The 18451-nt window shown below is 36.2% G+C and overlaps 1 long non-coding RNA gene across 1 annotated transcript; it reads right to left on the bottom strand.

Annotated features, from left to right (window-relative positions):
* Window positions 1–1060: 1060 nt before the first annotated feature.
* LOC131678062 (uncharacterized) lies at window positions 1061–1870 on the bottom strand. Its single transcript, XR_009303575.1, has 3 exons — window positions 1745–1870; window positions 1519–1686; window positions 1061–1466 (listed from the first exon to the last, which is right to left on the bottom strand). It is a non-coding gene; the product is annotated as an uncharacterized LOC131678062 (long non-coding RNA).
* Window positions 1871–18451: the final 16581 nt, after the last annotated feature.

Here is an 18451-nt window from a genome sequence, read left to right as displayed (position 1 = left end):
CTTTTTTCTAGACTTCCGGACGTGACCGATTCATGATTGCGCGAGCTTATGTTCTTAGGTTCCAACGTTCGCCTAATCAATCGGGGTGTTTGAATATTGGCGAGATCGCGGGCGTTCGTATTTGTGGTTTGTGTTATCGCGTAGGCCACGTTTGTACGTTTGGAATGAGAGATTGTTAGTGTATATGAGAGTATAAGCAATTTGTGTTAGTGAAGTGTTAGAATGAATCTAATTGAAAATATAGCAACAAAAGAAGGATGCCTGCAGAGAGAATTGGGCCCTAAACCCACATTGTATATTATTTGACCATGGCAGTGGATAATAAAGGTCGCCAAGTTAAGCACTAAAATTGATCACAATGTTGCTTAACTAAAAAGAAAATAATCGTATCCCAAGTTTCTGATATAATCACTGTAATACTGCTTTGGTGGAAAAGCCCCCGGACCACATCAAAGTCATGCCGAGGTAATTACAAATCGCCCCATTTGGAGTAGTTCACCAAGTCTAAAATTGTTAGCTACTAAATCGCTGTTCGTTCTTCTATAAATAAAGGTTTAAGAGCAAACCAAAGACATGACTTAGACCATAGTTTTATTACGCGCCACCCAGTGAATAATGGAAACCAATCAGAATGTCGCTAATAATTCAAAGCAAATTTTTACGTCCCTTACGCTTCAATATCAATATACCGAATTATTAGTTTTATTTAAAACAAATAATCGAAACACTACTAAACATTCATTGCGGCTACTTAGGTCGTTTTCAATGGAAACAAAACTGAGCCATGTTCTAATGGTTTTAACCCCGACTTCTGTCAAAATGTATGAACTGGCAGCAGTAGGGGTTGCAACCTGACTCTTTCGGGGTCATGCAAAAACGGCATTATTCAATCATTCCTTTTTCCTGAAAAGAAATTGTACAACGACTATCAATGACGTCGAATATTATCACTGGGATTAAAAAAACAAATGAACGCAAATACATTTTGTATTTTTATTCGTTCACAAATTCTTTCTTTCAAAATACAGTAGCAACGATTACACTTACTACATAAGGGATTTTTGATTGATGTGCACCAGGGTAGTTCCGTGCACTGGTTGTTTTTTGTACTTTCGAGTAGCAATGCAAAAACTGGGTATGTTGTATTAACACTTCTGCCTGAAAGTGAAAAACCAGTGCACTCCCCTGCACCGGTGCACTGTCATTGAAAACAGCAATAATGAAATAATAGTTGCGCGGAACAATCCGTTGGTTGGAAACAAGTATCCGGGGTGGTCGGACGATGTTCTTCTACTAAGCAGATCTTATGCCGGGATAGATCATTGGACGTTTTTGTTGTTGAAGTGGGTATTCTCGAACAGCTGAGGTGCGCGTTTTCGCACTTTTGGCTGTCATTTCCTACATGACTGGCATTAAATCGTTCACTCTTCTGCAACGAAATAGCGTTCAAGGCAACCTTCAATGTGCTGTAAGTTTAAAAGAGTTTAGGAATGGTTTGTTCAAGTCATCATTACTTACCTTCGGCATATTACAGCGCTAGCCATCGTCACAAAATCATGCCTTCATCCTTCTCAACGGATGCACAAGCTGGTGAAACCGTGTTGGCCGAATGTCGATAGTCCTCTGACGAGAGGACTTTTCCACAGGTATGGTAATGATTACCACATAGATGCTGTACCTTTACACCTGCACAAATATGGCTTATCAGGTTAAAAGGGAATCCTAAGTTAATTTACTTACCCACCTGAAGATAAAATCCACGCCATGATGAAATACAAATGTACAAAATAAAGTGGTGCCAGGTCTGTTTGTGCCAGCAAAAATTGAAAAAGTCTAAAAATCGGCTCCAAATATGCCTGCAAGGTATTCTAACAAGAAAGGCAGAGGGATATTTTTTTAAACAGTCAAAAATGTTGAAATTGTTTACTGGTTGTACTTTTGTCCTACCAAATATCTGTACTATTAGAGATTATAAAATGAATCTGTAATATTATCAAAAATCTGAGCATGCGGCAACCCTGGTAGAAGGAAAATGAAATGCTCTTTACCGCTCATAGGTGAGAGAATATAGGTATCGCAGCTCTCCAACATGAAATGTTGCATCCGCTGATTTGTATCACAACACAGCGAAAGTTTTCTCTTTCGCTCAAAAAAAATATCTCGGCGGCCATGTTTAACTCAACAATTTGGTCATCGATGACCAATTGTTTAGCAATGTTGAATTTCGAAACACGCCTACTATGTAAGTGAGTGGTTAAAAAAATACTTCAAGCAAACCGAACGTCAGCAAACAGGCAGGACTTCAATTCTGGATGAATCAAAAATTCGCTCACTCATCGAATGCATTTGTTGACTCATTCAGAGGGTTCCTTGCATGTAATTCCAATAATAAGTATGAGGCGCTGTATATATCGTTTACGCAGAGCTGTAGGAATTAGATTTTTCTTTAAACTTCTTGTTCGGCTCGGAAGCCTTTTGGTGATTATTAGCCGGGAAATTACATGAAAATATAGCACAGTTTGAATACTGTGTCTGTGACATATGACTTCTATAATAATCATTGCTTCATAGGCAATGACTCGGCGTCACTTTTGGGAATGATTTGAGATAGTATCGTCGCATTCGGAAAGCGATAGAAATAGTTAAATTTAAAATTAATTCTTTTAAAAGGCTAACGCGATGTTTAATGCAAACAAATTCATTATACCGCTACGGAGCGTAATTTCCTCACCCTTCGTAATAGCAATCGCACAGCTGTTTATTATAGTAAATTAAGAGTAAAAACGAAATTAAAGTTTGTTTTGCTATTGTTAAGATTATATTGATTTGTAGACAGAGCTGCGCTAAATAAATTTAAGTGTTGGATACGTTGTACATAAAAACGTATTGACTCCAAAAATACGTCTGTTGAACTTTTTTTTCATAACTAGTTCGACGGGATAATGACGGATATCAATATTTTTGTAATTATCTTTGTTTTTGGAACGAGTTTGTGGGTTTTGAAACACCGTCATCGGTGATTACTTTACGCCAAAAATTGAACGTTTTGTACATTACACTCAAGAACTACGATCACGCAACTTCAAATTTGAAACTGTTCAATGTTTTACATATGGCACAAGTACCTCCAAAGACATTGAAAAGAACTTTTGGAAAATCAAGATTGAACGTGAAATCTAAAGAGCTAAAATTGGCGTAAAGTCACCCCCACACGGGGGCTACTTTATGCCAATTTTTTTTTCACAAAATCATGTTAACTCCTTGATTTATTGTAATGGATTATGCTCGTTATTTATGTGTGAAAGCAAATGAATGTAGTGCTCGTAAAAATAAAAGGGTGTGTTCAAAAACTGCGTACCACGCATCCAATAACCTTGTTTTGGAGAGTCGATAAGTCCTACAATGAAAAAAAGCAAGCCGAGAAAAAAAAGCTCTACATGATATACTTGATATTGAACCTTAAGAATTAGACCACCTTGTTTTAGTATTTTTCTAAAAGTAATTTTAATTGTGTTAAGGAGTGCAAAGGCTTTTCCAACAGAAACGTTTTAATGGTCAGATCAGTTCATCCATCTTTTATGACATATCCATTTATAATATGACGAATTTCGCACCAACTCGAACAAATGTTGGCAGCACCCTCTCAGATTTTAATGAAACTTTCTGTACATGAGAAATTTGTCACAAAAAGCAATTTTGCATACTTTGTTTTTCCAAAAATGATCTAGACAAGCTTTTGAGAGGGTCAAACTTTTTTAACCAATTTTTTCAAATGGCTATTGTCTAAAAATGATAAATCCTACAAAAAAATGTTGTAGGAGTTATTTTCGCAAAATTAGTCATTAGTTGGGCACTTTCAAGAAAAAAAAGATGGGTGGATAATGTCTAGGACATAACCGGAGTGTCGTGACTACTCGTTTGACTTGTAATTCAAATCGAATGATACTCAATGAAATATGTGGGAATGTTTCAAGTTATTCTTTATAATAATTATGGTGGTTCTGTTGGCGTCTGCGTTGATAGGGGATGCGCTGGATTCTAAGCTCGTTGAGACATTCATTGATGAAATGAACAATTTTCTTGCTTTGAAATATCAATGTTAAAATCTCTCGAAACAACCATCGGAATCTTTTTCGTACAGAAATGAACACGCTTAGCGAAAAACTAGGGGCAGGTAATGTCCGGGACATAACCGCGATGATCATATTCTTAAAATTCTGGTTGTATCTCTTTCAAATGGCTAAATTTTACGCATTAAGTTCGATTCACCGGGCTCAGCGAAATTTTCCTGGGGATCCCGTTCGTTAGTATATTCAGCAAAACAATTTTATTACCGAGTTCTCCGCGTTGAATACAGGTCAATAATTTCATATAATAATTTCAACAAGCAGACAATGTACATGTATGACAGGTGGGAGTGTTCTGAAGTGGTTTTAGTGGAGGTAACAACATAAAATCATGTATTGGACATTTTACAATGATTCTCCTTAACCCTGCAAAACCACGGGGTTGGCAGCAGAGGGTTAAGTTGTTTGGAAGAGATGACAGTTAATATATGATAACTAAAAATATAAAATTGTGCTATAAATTGCAAAGTTATTGCCGCGTTGACCTGAAAATTTGTCATTTCATTCATAAAGGAACAATCATTGAAATTATGTCAATTTATGCTTTGCAAGATTTGAAATAACTTCGAAGTGTGGTCCCGACACCCCTGTTATGTCATATACATTACCAACCCATCTTTTCATCATTCGTTTTGGTGTAGCTTTCGCTTAGTGGCAGAGTTTCCACATTCACTGATTTTCTTGGAAGGATTTGCAAAAACCTTCGAGTTTGTAGATTAGAAAAACATTTTATTATGATTCACTGGTAAAAGTACAGAATTAACCAGCGCAAACTTAGTACTAGTTAATAAAAGAAACTTTCTAAATAAATTCTTTTTCCATTTTGCATTCGTCCTAATAAGAACGGTTTGTAGATAACTATGTTGATACAAGACGAGAATCTTTTGAAACAATTCAAACCTTGCCGACGATTGTTTTTACTGCGTACATACATCTTTCCCCTTTCGCAGCTCACACCGAATGAGTACGCTTTGCAGCCTTCGATATTTTGGTGGCAATTTTAGTGGAAGTTACTACCGCCTTTTCAGTGACTGCGTTTCTTAGCCTTTGGCTTTTTGGCCTTCTCACCGCCACCAACGTTTTTCTTCTCTCCGGTGGTAGCCGATTTGATTGGTCGTCCGATGCAGCTTCTCGCGACCACGCACGTCTGTTATGCACTGCGTCTTACACACGTCTAGCTTTGAGAAAAGCTGCGACACCCCTATTTATAGGTTTTATCATTAATGTTGATTCTCATTTAAGGTAGTTTTTTAACTATTTAAACAAATTTTATGTAGCATACAACGTATCGGTAGCAAGCGTTGAATGTTTTCCTTCCGATTTATGAAACAAGATTGGCAATCCGTTTAGTAGAAGAAAAGTTATTAAGGTTCAAAATGTACGTAACGCTTTCGCTAATATGCACTACTATCGCTTTCTCGCTCGTTCTCGTGGCGTGCATGAGCCTTTCCTTTCCGTCCGGCTTCTAATGGCTTTACCAAAACTAATATGCCGGCTCTCCCCCACCAACTGCTCTCGTCAAGCAACCCAATACGAATAATCATAGGAACAAACATGTAGTGGACCTATATATAAACTTTTCATTATTTTAATTTTCATTTGCTGCACCATTTTGACGGCTCTGTGCGGGATGGGCTGAAAATTTTCACTTTTCCGAGTCGTTTTCGAAAGATTTTTCAAAACACTATTTTTCCGTTCATAATGAATGTCCTACATATTCCAAAATTTAATACAACATTGGTACAAATATTTTCGACAAAATGCCGAAGAAATTGATTAAATCCATTCAGTACAACAAAAGATATAAGCGTTCAAAATCTTACATCATTTTTCTTCCGAAATTTTGAAAAGGGGCCCCTATATTGAAAGGTAAGTCGTTAGTCACGACAAAAAATGAAAATTTCTGTTAAAAAACTAGTAGTGGGTAATGTCCGGGACATAAGCGCAGTGTCGACGTAGCACTATTCGTTGGCGTATCATATTAAAATTCTGCGTGTATCTCTTTCGAATGGCTAATTTTACAGATTAAGTACGATTCACCGGGTTCAGCAAAAGTTTCCTGGGGATTTTAATAGTATCCTGTTCTGTAATTAATTCAGTAACACAATTTTAATACCGCGTTCTCCGTATAAAATATTAAAAAAAATTAAATTTAGCGATATACTAGTGAAAGTAGCAAGTTTTAGTCAGGATTTTTAAGCTAATTAAGAAAATTTTCACACAAAATAATTGTGCTAGATAAACTGCCCGGTTACGTTCAGGACATTATCTACAACTAGATATAAGCAGAATTTTAATAATATGATACGCCAACGAATAGTTCTACATCGACACCGCGGTTATGTCCCGGCATTACCCACCACTAGTTTTTCCGTTATGTATTCGCCCTAATAAGGACGGTTTGTAGATAACTATGTCGATACAAGACGAGAATCTTTTGAAACAATTCAAACCTTGCCGACGACTGTTTTTACTGAGTATTTATTGACTTTACAATGCAGATGGAAGGCCGTCCTTTTGTTCGATAAATGAAAATATTTTCATCATTTGTTTTGGTGTAGCTTTCGCTTAGTGGCAGAGTTGCCACATTCACTGATTTTCTTGGAAGGATTTGCAAAAACCTTCGGGTTTGTAGATTAGAATTTTTTTTCTTATGATTCACTGGTAAAAGTATAGAATTACCAAGCGCAAACTTAATACTAGTTAGTAAAAGAAACTTTCTAATTAAATTCTTTTTCCATTTTGCATTCGTCCTAATAAGGACGGTTTGTCTATGTTGATACAAGACGGGAATCTTTTAAAACAATTCAAACCTTGCCGACGATTGTTTTTACTGCGTACATCCATACGAACTTTCCCCTTTCGCAGCTCACACCGAATGAGCACGGTTTTCATCATGGTGTTCCTATTTAATGACATTACAATGCAGATGGAAGGCCGTCCTTTAGTGCGATAAATGAAAATATTTTCATCATTCGTTTTGGTGTAGCTTCCGCTTAGTGGCAGAGTTGCCACATTCACTGATTTTCTTGGAAGGATTTGCAAAAACCTTCGGGTTTGTAGATTAGAAATTTTTTTCTTATGATTCACTGGTAAAAGTACAGAATTACCAAGCGCAAACTTAATACTAGTTAGTAAAAGAAACTTTCTAATTAAATTCTTTTTCCATTTTGCCTTCGTCCTGATAAGGACGGTTTGTCTATGTTGATACAAGACGGGAATCTTTTAAAACAATTCAAACCTTGCCGACGATTGTTTTCACTGCGTACATACATACGATCTTTCCCCTTTCGCAGCTCACACCGAATGAGTACGCTTCGCAGCCTTTGATGTTTTGGTGGCATTTTAGTGGCAGTTACTACCGCCTTTTCAGTGACTGCGTTTCTTAGCCTTTGGCTTTTTGGCCTTCTCACCACCACCACCTCCACCAACGTTTTTCTTCTCTACGGTGGTAGCCGATTTGATTGGTCGTCCGATGCAGCTTCTCACGACCACGCACGTCTGTTATACTCTACGTCTTACACACGTCTGGCTTTGAGAAAAGCTGCGACACCCCTATTTATAGGTTTTATCATTAATGTTGATTCTCATTTAAAGTAGTTTTTGAACTATTTAAACAAGTTTTATATAGCAAACAACGTATCGGTAGCAAGCGTTGAACGTTTTCCTTCCGATTTACAAAACAAGATTGGCAATCCGTTTAGTAGAAGAAAAGTTATTAAGGTTCAAAATGTACGTAACGCTTTCGCTAATATGCACTACTATCGCTTTCTCGCTCGTTCTCGTGGCGTGCATGAGCGTTTCTTTTCCGTCCGGCTTCTAATGGCTTTACCAAAACTAATATGCCGGCTTTCCCCCACCAACTGCGCTCGTCAAGCAACCCAATACGAATAATCATAGGAACAAACATGTAGTGGACCTATATATAAACTTTTCATTATTTTATTGTTCATTTGCTGCACCATTTTGACGGCTCAGTGCGGGATGGGCTGAAAATTTTCACTTTTCCGAGTCGTTTTCGAAAAATTTTTCAAAACACTATTTTTCCGTTCATAATGAATGTCCTACATATTCCAAAATTTAATACAACATTGGTACAAATATTTTCGACAAAATGCCGAAGAAATTGATTAAATCCATTCAGTACAACAAAAGATATAAGCGTTCAAAATCTTACATCATTTTTCTTCCGAAATTTTGAAAAGGGGCCCCTATATTGAAAGGTAAGTCGTTAGCAGCCCGGGGACAACTTGACAGATAGTGCTTGTTTCATATATGTACCACCGAATTGATGGTGGCGCTAGTATGCCTTTTCTGTACGACTACCACGAACAACGACACGAAAAAGTTTCAAGAGAAAAGCGTGTTTCGTTACGTGTGTTATGAACGCCGTCAATGCGGCTAGAACAACATTTAGAAAAAGCGTATTCCAAAATGTGGATAAAGAAAAATATTATTAGGCAATCCATGAGACGTTTTTGATCAGCTGATTATTTCTTGTTTACTTATTCTGACGTTACTCCGAGGGGTGCGACGTCCGACAATATCGTTGATTCGATCCAACATCAAACGAATCGGACTAACAAAGTTGTTTGTCGGACGAGTTTTTCTGTTCGCAGGAGTAGACTTGTTGACAGAACCCACCGCTGAATTGTCAAACAAACGTCTAATGGATTGCCTAATTAGAGAATAAATTTATCCCTGATTGGAAACCGTCAGCAAAGTTACATAAATCTTATTATAGATTTAGCTGGAAGGTGTTGTTTTTAGCAACCGGCTCTCTTCCTTCCTAAAAATGTTTTTGGTTTTCTTGTTGTGTGAAGTTTGTAATCGGTAAATCATTGGTGTTATAAATGAAATATAAATGAAAAACTTTTTGGCCAATGAAAGTAAATCACCAAGCTTAACAATTCGTGAACCTGCGACATCTTGTTTCAAGTTCATTAAGAACGTCAAGAATTCTAGTATTTTGATTGGGATAATAAACCATATATGTAGGATTTTCTACACATTTAGCAAAATTGGTTTTGAATAAAATTTGTGTGCTTTTATCAGAATTCTGGCAGCAAACCAGTAGTGCTCGGTTTCAGCAAAAATGCTGCCAGGAATGTACAATTTTGTTCGACTACGGCCAGAGTTTTGTTCGACTTTTGCAATCATTCTGTCCGGAAGATGTTGCGATGGTTTTAGTATGGATCCCTTCAGAATTATTCTGGCATTTTCCTCGGCTCTACCAGAGGAGATGTTGATTAGTTTCGGAAGATTTTCGGAAATTCCAATATAAGTGGTAGTGGCTTGATTTTGAAAGTCATCTTCTTGTATTTCCGAAAATCGATTTTTTTTCTTTCGGATTTTTTAAATTCCAAATGGAATCTATGTTTCTGTTTAAGTATGGGGGAATGAGGACAGTTTCTAATGTGAACAGCGAAATAAATTTGATGATAGAAATGCTTAAATTAGTTATTTTTTAGATATGGAAAATAGTAAATGAGATGCGCCTTTTTCAAATTTTGCTCCATTCGAGCCGCCATGACATCAGAGATGCCAGATTTGCAGACAAGTCTGCAAATTCGCAGACTTTTAATTTAAGCTGCAGATTTTTTCGATGATGCAGATATTTGCAGATTTTCTAGTTTGGTTGCAGATATTTGCAGATTTTTTAGTTTTGTTGCAGATATTTGCAGATTTTTGAATATAATGGCTTTTGGTTACACTAGCTTTCCTGACATTTTTGTTCTTCCCAGACTTTAAAAAATATTTTTGCAGACATTTGAAAAAAGTACCTGGCATCTCTGCATGACATCACCAAATCACCACAAAATTTGCTTATGAGTTCAATATATGGGAGCTGTCAAGTTGTCCCAGGGCTGGTCGTTAGTCACGACAAAAAGTTATTTGAAACAAACTTTTCCTTGTCCAAACTGATTTTTTAGTGTATTTTTATCGAAAACTAAACCAATGAAAGTCATAATCCTCTCAGAATCCAATAAAACTCAGTTTGTCAAAAGATATTGTTCAATTTAGCAATTAAGGGTGTTTATACGCGATTAAAGAGTTTTTAAACTATATACGGTTGGCTCGATCGGTAGTTACCGGAGAAGCTGGTTTCATTCCAGTAAAGCACATTCAGAATTTAAGCTGGCTTGAGGTTTCTGTCAGAATTTCGAATCAAATAAAACAACCGATCGTGGCTCATTGCTTCATTTAAAACTGATTGTGGCTGGTTTGACTAGGATTTAATAGTATTTACAGGTATGTTCCGTTGGGATCATTTTGGATGTTTTGATGCATTTTTTTTTTCAAATTTACCCTTTGGTCGTTATAACACCGCGTACACTATTTTTGAACTTTATAACCTTGAATGTCATGTGCGTCATGATATCCAAAGCCATTGTTTAATATTGTGGTTGTAGTTGAAAACTGAAAAATCCAACCAGGCACAATCGTATTTTCTTTTGTTTTTAGCAATGGAACACACTACTCCCGACGTCGTGAATTAGCATTGAACAAAAGAGAAAAAAATTGTCACTGATAGGATTTTCCAGTTTTCAACTGTAACGATAATATTTTAACTGCACAAAAGATAGACAGATTAATGAATAGGGGAATCGGGGTCAAGTCCGACACCGTGGGTAAGCCCGACACCCCATAACTTTTCCCAGATATCCAATTTTAAATCATACAATAATAACAGGATATCATTAGTACGATTATTTTGAATATTTCTAGACACATATATGCCATATAGATTCATCCAACGTCACAAAATAAACAAAATATGCGAAAGCAAAGTTGATGCGCACTTGGATGTTATTTTTAGTTGAAACATTTTAAGGTTTTAACAGCACAAAAGCTTTGAAAATTACCAGTATTTTGCCGCACATTCTAATCTATTCTGCCGGATTGTTGATCAACAGAGTTCCGAAAAATCATAACACGAACCGGATAGCTCACTACAAAAGGGTATGTTACTTCTAAGTGAATGAATCTTAGTAACAGGGGATATATTCTTCTTGCAGAACGGATCTTACTTCTTAGAATGGCTTCACAAGCGGTAATAAAGCTAGAAAAGATTAATGGGGAAAACCAAGTGTTGAACATTATTTATTCACACCACACATTCGTATGCTTTTCCTCTTGCTACGCGATGATATTCCAGAAAGCATGCATTTGCATCACACATACTCATATACACATAATTACACTTTATCACACATACACAACACATTTTTAATGAAAAAAAATGGACAAAAAGAAAGCTAACAAGTTTGTCGCTCTTGCCACTTCGGGGTGTCGGTCTTACCCGCAGCGTTTTTAAAATGTTCTTTTTCTTCTTTTGGCAACCAATAATTTTTAATGAATCCAATTTTTTGAAACACTGAAAAAATTATATCTTGTTAAGAACCATCTAAACAAGGATTATGCACAGAATATACAATTTTTGGAGCTTCGTGGTATTTTAGAAAAATGATTGCGCTTAGGGTGTCGGTATTGCCCCCGGTTCCCCTACTGAAATAGTAAAAACTACTTCAACATGATACAGACGAAATAAAGTCAGTAACTTGTAGGTCACGCTAGCCGTTAAACGATAAGCTTGCGTATGTAAAAATTAAAAATCCTGCATCTTGAGCTATTTTACCTTTGCATTTCTACCCATATATTACCTCTACAAAGGATAGAGAACCGATTGAACGATTCAATGATTGGATATGATGATTGAATGAAGATTTGACTCATCGAGTGGCTCGCAAACCAAAACAATAATATTCCAGTCTGATTCACTCACATCCAAACATCATTCTTAGAAAATATTGAGAGAATGAGAGGCTTTGCGACAAGCTCAGTGTATACTTCCTGGCGTTTACTTCGTGAGACAAACACAACGGTTGGTAGCATGAGATGTATCAGAAGATGAATACAGATGAATGAATTTCGAATGTATTTTTCCCATACCTGATTATAAGTGTAAATCGCTAATCAAAAAAGCTCATGTCGGAGTTGCATTACGTCGGATAAAAAAACGTAAAATTCGTGTGTAGCACTGCTCAATACATTTCAGCAGTATCAGGGTGTCGACTCATTTCTGAAAATGAAATTCCCTGGTTTTCCAGGTTTTTCCAGACCTTTTTATAAATTTTTCAGAGTGCTCAAACAAATCAAATTAAATTAACATTTTTCAATGTCTATCGTTTGAGCTTACAACATTTTTTCATTTTTAGTTAGTTTTAAACTTTTTGTATATTCCATTTCAATTAAACCACTTTTGGTCTTTTAACTGTCATGTAATTTAAATATTTCCAAATCTGAAAAATTGTTACCAGGCTCGAGGGATGACCGACAAGCAAATGGAGGAGCTAGTGTTCTGGAAAAATAAGCGGATTGACATTTTGGGGATGAATTTCCTCATAGTGTTATGTATTTTAGTCTGTGTGGAAATGGTGATGAGTCTGGGATCTTCCGTTAATCTTTCGGCAGTCGCGCTGGTGCACTGAGTGCACGCTGCTCTGAAAAGCTAGCGAATTGTCTTTGGGCAACTGCGGCTGCTCATTCAGTGTCATGCGCGACTTCCGGAGGGTTAAGTAGGCACCGTTTTAACATACTCTATTACATTCCAAACACCCTTGAAGGTGGTCGTAACCCATTCTTAGGTCAATTTGCAATGTGTAGTTTGTTCGCGACAAAATATGGAAACCTAAAAACACATAGATCTCTTGATATATTCAACCAAAAATTATTTTTTTTACAAATATGGACGTATGTCTTTTTATCCAAAAATACATAATTCGATGACATGTTAAATGCGCTTTCAAAAATGGGTCGAAAGAAATGCGAATTAGAAATAATATGTGCGGTCCAAACGGAAATCAAAAGATATCTCATTGGAATAGTTCTAAAAAGCTTGGCTAATCGGCAAGCTCTGTTCACACCGTTTCTAAAACGTCTAATACTCGATTGCCATCAGCTACATATAAAAGAAATGCAAATTACAATCTTAAGAAACGACGAAATGGATTCGGAAGTGAGACAAACATTCTGCTCGTACACTAATAAAATAATAATAAAATAAAAACGTCAAATGTGTTTGTGTATAATTCGAAGCATCATTAAGGAACGAAGTCATTGAAGGTATTGATTATTCCGAATTATAGTGATAGGCAGAATATGAGGGTTAAACACTTCTTCGAAAATTGTAGCGTGGATATTCTACCAATTTTTCCTGTGTAGCAATGGATTACAAAACTTGGACGTAGAAGACTTCAACCATGCCTCATGGTATGTAACGAAATGAAGTATTAAAGTAATTTTGAACGATAGAGAAGTCTAAATTTCTCAAGAAATATTTGGTAAAGCAGGGTGTTCTGCAACAGTGGGTGAACCAGTAAAAACTTCATACCAACAGGAAGGTATCCCAGAATATGTACTAAAAAGATTGTTTCCAGCACTTTTTCACAACTTTAAAGTAGGGGCATAATTCAAGAAAATGTCGAATAATCACAAGAAAACATAGACAGGTCTGCGAACAAATTATAGAAACCGGTTTTTGGTAAGTTTACTTATGATTTGAGATAAAAAGTTTTTTAGTCTCTCATTTGCCTGCTTATGATTTTTCCCACCAATTCGTCATTTCAGAAATTAGGTACCCTCTAAACTGCCGTTAAGATCGTATTCGTCCCATGTTCTATGAGCTTCCCTCTATACATAAGACAATTATGCGATAAACGGCAGTGAAAAGGTCAGTTGAAAATTCCACCTTGGAATATAATAAATACAAACAAATAAATAAATAAAGCGATTTTTAATGCAATCTGGCAATAGCAGCACACAAAAAAGGACACTAGTGTATATTCTATCTCTGCTCAAGCTAGTGCTATAAGTTAAGCAAACGTATCAGTCGCCACGATCTATGGTGATCGTTTGTCTGTTTGTTGTGATATGAGTGAAGCTTCGCAGCAAAAGGGAGGCAAACTTCGGTTAAATACACTATTTGTTGATTTTAAATATTGTCGTATCCGCCCGTCTATTAACGGAAGGTGATATTGAAACTGAAGCTTACGAAAGTCATCTTCATACAGTTCTATTATACACGGAAACCCATATTGAAAACGTTGAATTATTAAGCGGAGTTGAGTGTTTAACCGTTAGGTAACGACATAGTACGCGAGTACCTTTCCAGAATTCAAATAAAATTACAATGTGCCTTTCATAACTATAACCTGAAACTTGGTGACATCATAGTACATCACTAGGCATAAATTTTAGTGAGATAAAATTGAAGATGTAGACCTGAGCTAACGTTTTGGTCGTTTCTACCGCATAGCACCCGGTCCTGGAGGTGTTTCCTAGCTTTGAAATGCTATTTGTAAATTTCAAAGAATCCTAGCAATATGGATGTCAAAATTCTTGGGTTTGCCACAGAGATTGTTAACAATCGTCATGGGACTATCTGATAATTTGACCCCGGAGCGGTCGCCACAACTTTATTTAGTTTCTTAATAATTCTGTCTGTCAGTGAGCGGAGCAGACAAATGATTTCAGCTGCAGACAAAAAATAGGGGCAGCCAACGTGCGCGAATAAGAAGTATGAAAGCTCTGCGTTACCTAATGCCGCTATGGACTAGCACTGAACACGAGTGGAATTGAGTAGCGCTTAGAATTAACTCGATGGCTAGTACATGAAAGAACTTGAATAAAACAAGTTTATGCCGTTGAGAATTAGTTGATTACAAATCCCAAAATTGGTCATATAAGCAAAAAATAAGCTGCCGCAAAACAAGAGATCAGCTACGATGCGATATACTGTTATACGGTCATGAAGATTTATTTCAAGAATCGGCAATTTTTTGACGTAGGACTACGTCTTTGTTTTCGATATGGGGGTGCACTTTGCAAATTCTACAAAAATGATATGTAACGAAAAGTGGTCTAATTTTGAATTTTTTAAGAATGGATTCCAATAGATAAACCCAATTTTTTTTGATACCTTGTCAAAATATCGCGCAATTACACACAGAAGATAGCGCTTCCCAAGCCCGGTACGACAGATTTGTGCACCTAGCGCGCTACGCTTCTATGAATAACGTTATCATCGACTATATAAAGAACGAATTTGGCCGGACAAGCTCAGTTGCCTGTTGAACGGCAGGCGAAGCAGATCACTGCGCTGTGTGTTTCACAGCCAGTGTAGCTGAGTGAGAAGTCCGTTACACTACTTGTGAAGATACGCTATCTAGAGCTATGCTTTCTTTTGTGTTGTGCTCGTTTCAAGCACACTTTTATGTACAATCTCGAATACAGTTATTCCTACACAAAATCGCTTGTACATTCGAGCTCCATTTGCAAACACGGCTAACATAGTGTCGTGATACTAGTTGTCTCTTTCGCTCTACCCATCATCATCAGCGTTGACTCATTTTGATTTGTACGCTTGGGTTCAATGTTTGAGGCGAATGTAGGTATATCAAATTTGTTGGCAGGGTTACTATATTTACAGATTTTTCTGTAATGTAAGAGATTTTTTTCACAATTTTTGATCACAGATTCCTTTTTACAGATGGTAGATTTTTGGCATTTTGATGAAAATTGGATAGATTTTTGGAAATATTGTGATTTTTCGGAAATTTATCACAGATTTTTTCCTGTTTCAGTCATCACAGATGGTAAAATGATATTTTTGACCGAAACACATATTTCAATGTGGCATCTCTGTTTGTTAACGGATGCATGTGTAACCTGCATGATAGCAATCTGTGCTTTCATTGCGCAAAGACGAAAACTTTCTTAGCAACAAATTTACACGGATCGATGGAAAGCACAGATATATGATTAAGACTAGGTATTTCAGGTATTAGTTCGGTCACAGTTATTCTGTCTTCTTTCTTCAGATCTTCTCAAATAAGTTTAATTGGATTCGATCGCCTACTACAAATGAAATAACTTGATAACCAAGAAGGTTTGGTTCAATATGTAACATTCGATATTGATTGGTTGTGCTTAAACTATTCGTAAGAAATATATTTGATTTATTATTACTCTAAATGTACTAAGAAAATAAATATTTTACATTAAGGTTGCACAGAGAATAGGCAAAAATTGAAAACGAAAAAAAGCAGTTTTCCTCCACACCGTTTGTTAGATCTTCATAAAAATCAATCGGCTTATGTAGAATCTTGTTACAGTACTGCCGATTAATTTTTATGAAGATCCAACACACGGTGTGGAAAAAACTGCTTTTTTCGTTTTCGATTTTTGCCCCTTCTCTGTTCAACCTTAAGTAGTATAGTCCTACGTCTACAGTTCGTTCAACCCCATAGGGCTGCCCCTTGTAGTTTTTAAAGAATTTATTGCTTTATTATTTTGGAAATGCAACTAGATTATCAACAATATGTTCGATTTAATAGGCATAATTACTCTACCACTATATATCTCTAACATTACTGACCCATTTTTTTCGTCTACAATTTGTAAACATAGAAAAAAAAAATTAACGGTTCGGCCAAGCTAATGCATTGAGCCGTGTCAAAGTAAACGGCCTGTGCACACCAAGCGTACTTATATGTATTTACCTTGAGTCAGATGAATCACAACAAGGCCGTCGATAAATCAATTGGCATCCATATAAAATATTATATATGAGTAATTTCACGTCAGATTTACAACCAAAATTTTTTTTTGCAATCTTTAGCTGAAAATTGTTCACACTATGTTTTGTTTTTGTTTATGAGTTTGTAAAATTTTGAATTTTATTGAATTGAACATTTTTCAATCTCTGATAACTCAGAAACTATTCAATTTGTATGTATGTATGTTGGTAGCCACCATCCTAGCTCGAGTCTTGCTCTGCATGCAGCTCCACTTAACCCATTCATGCCCATGTTGTTTGTGGACAACAACGTTTTTAAACAGCTATAACTTTTGATTGGGGCAAGATTTGCTCACAAAAACAAGTAAGGCTAATAAATGTGACTATTGGCTTTCATTTGAGTATTAACGGTTACACGGATCAGCTCTAGAAATGAAGTTATTGCAATTAGTCTGATTGAACTCCGATGGAGCAGTGCTGCCAGGGACCGTTTACGTTGACGACGGAAAATAAATTTTTCATATAACTTCTTTATGTTGCAATATTAGTGAAAACTAATAAAACTTATTAATTTGGACTATTTTTGGCTACGTTTTCCACGCAGTTGGACTATTGTAAATATTCTAGGAGAATTGCAGTGAGCATTAGAAGGTAAAAATTGAGCAGCTTCTAGCACTGCAAGGAAAGCACCTACCTTTATGAAAAATGGTTTTTGGAGTTTCTTGACCCCACAGTTTTAAAGAAAAAATAGTTTTGAAACCCTACATGCATTAGAAAAAAGTTGGGCATGAAAGGGTTTACAGTACGCTCAAATTTCGATACAATTCTGCATTCAGCATACCACTGTATGAAAGACCAAAAGGGGGGTAGCGGACCCGTAGACAATTACACCTACTCAGTATCCGCTGGAATCAATGAATCTTCTACTCAGAAACTATTCAGTTTGTAGAAATAATATTAAATAATTTATTAAGTTTCCTTTTCGCATTAGCTCACCGAAATTGTTTTTGCAATGCATATTTGTTTTTGCTATGTAACTTATGTATTCTGCAAATACTAGAAGCAATTTTTTTTAACTTAAACCAAAAACATTTTATTATTTTTTGAAATCATTTATAATTATATTGCGAAGATTAGGTAAAAATTACAGAATGGATCTCCAAGTACTTCACGAGATAATACAATTATAACAGGTCTGTCACTGGTCGTTTAGTGTAAAATTGGCTTGTTTTCAGTTTATAACTGTAATATCTCGCATTGTATTTTGATATCCACTCCATATTTTTTCACAAAAAAAAGATCAAACATTATTCTTAATATTTAAAATTCGCCCAACTTTCAAAAAAAAAATTAATTTGTTTATAATAATTGCAGATTTCATAAGCTATATACAAAAAATATTTTTTATGTTTTTTTCGGTAAGCTCATGCAAAAACTACTTTTTGTAAATAATATTTTTTTCCATGCAGTTATGTGGCTCGTTTTTGTATCCGGTAATTACACCGTTTTTTCGAGTGTTGAAGTGGCCTTCGAGCGCGGAGTGGGGTTTGATTGTATAGGAAGGAGCCTCTAGTGGATGCGGAAAGTGGAGTTACAATCTAATACTCCCGTGTGGGGCATAAAACCATTATTTTCGAAAATGTCATGCCGAAAGTGTACGGCGACGACGCTGAATCGACAATGCAAACTTGTGCGAGGGGCGCGTCATAGGAATTTTTGGTGTGTGTTCCGGAATTCGAAATAT

This window comes from Topomyia yanbarensis, chromosome 1 (assembly GCF_030247195.1).
Source record: "Topomyia yanbarensis strain Yona2022 chromosome 1, ASM3024719v1, whole genome shotgun sequence".
NCBI classification, from domain to species: Eukaryota; Metazoa; Arthropoda; class Insecta; order Diptera; family Culicidae; genus Topomyia; species Topomyia yanbarensis.
The sequence above is the reverse complement of the archived record's forward strand: the minus strand, read 5'-3'. Positions and strand labels throughout refer to the sequence as shown.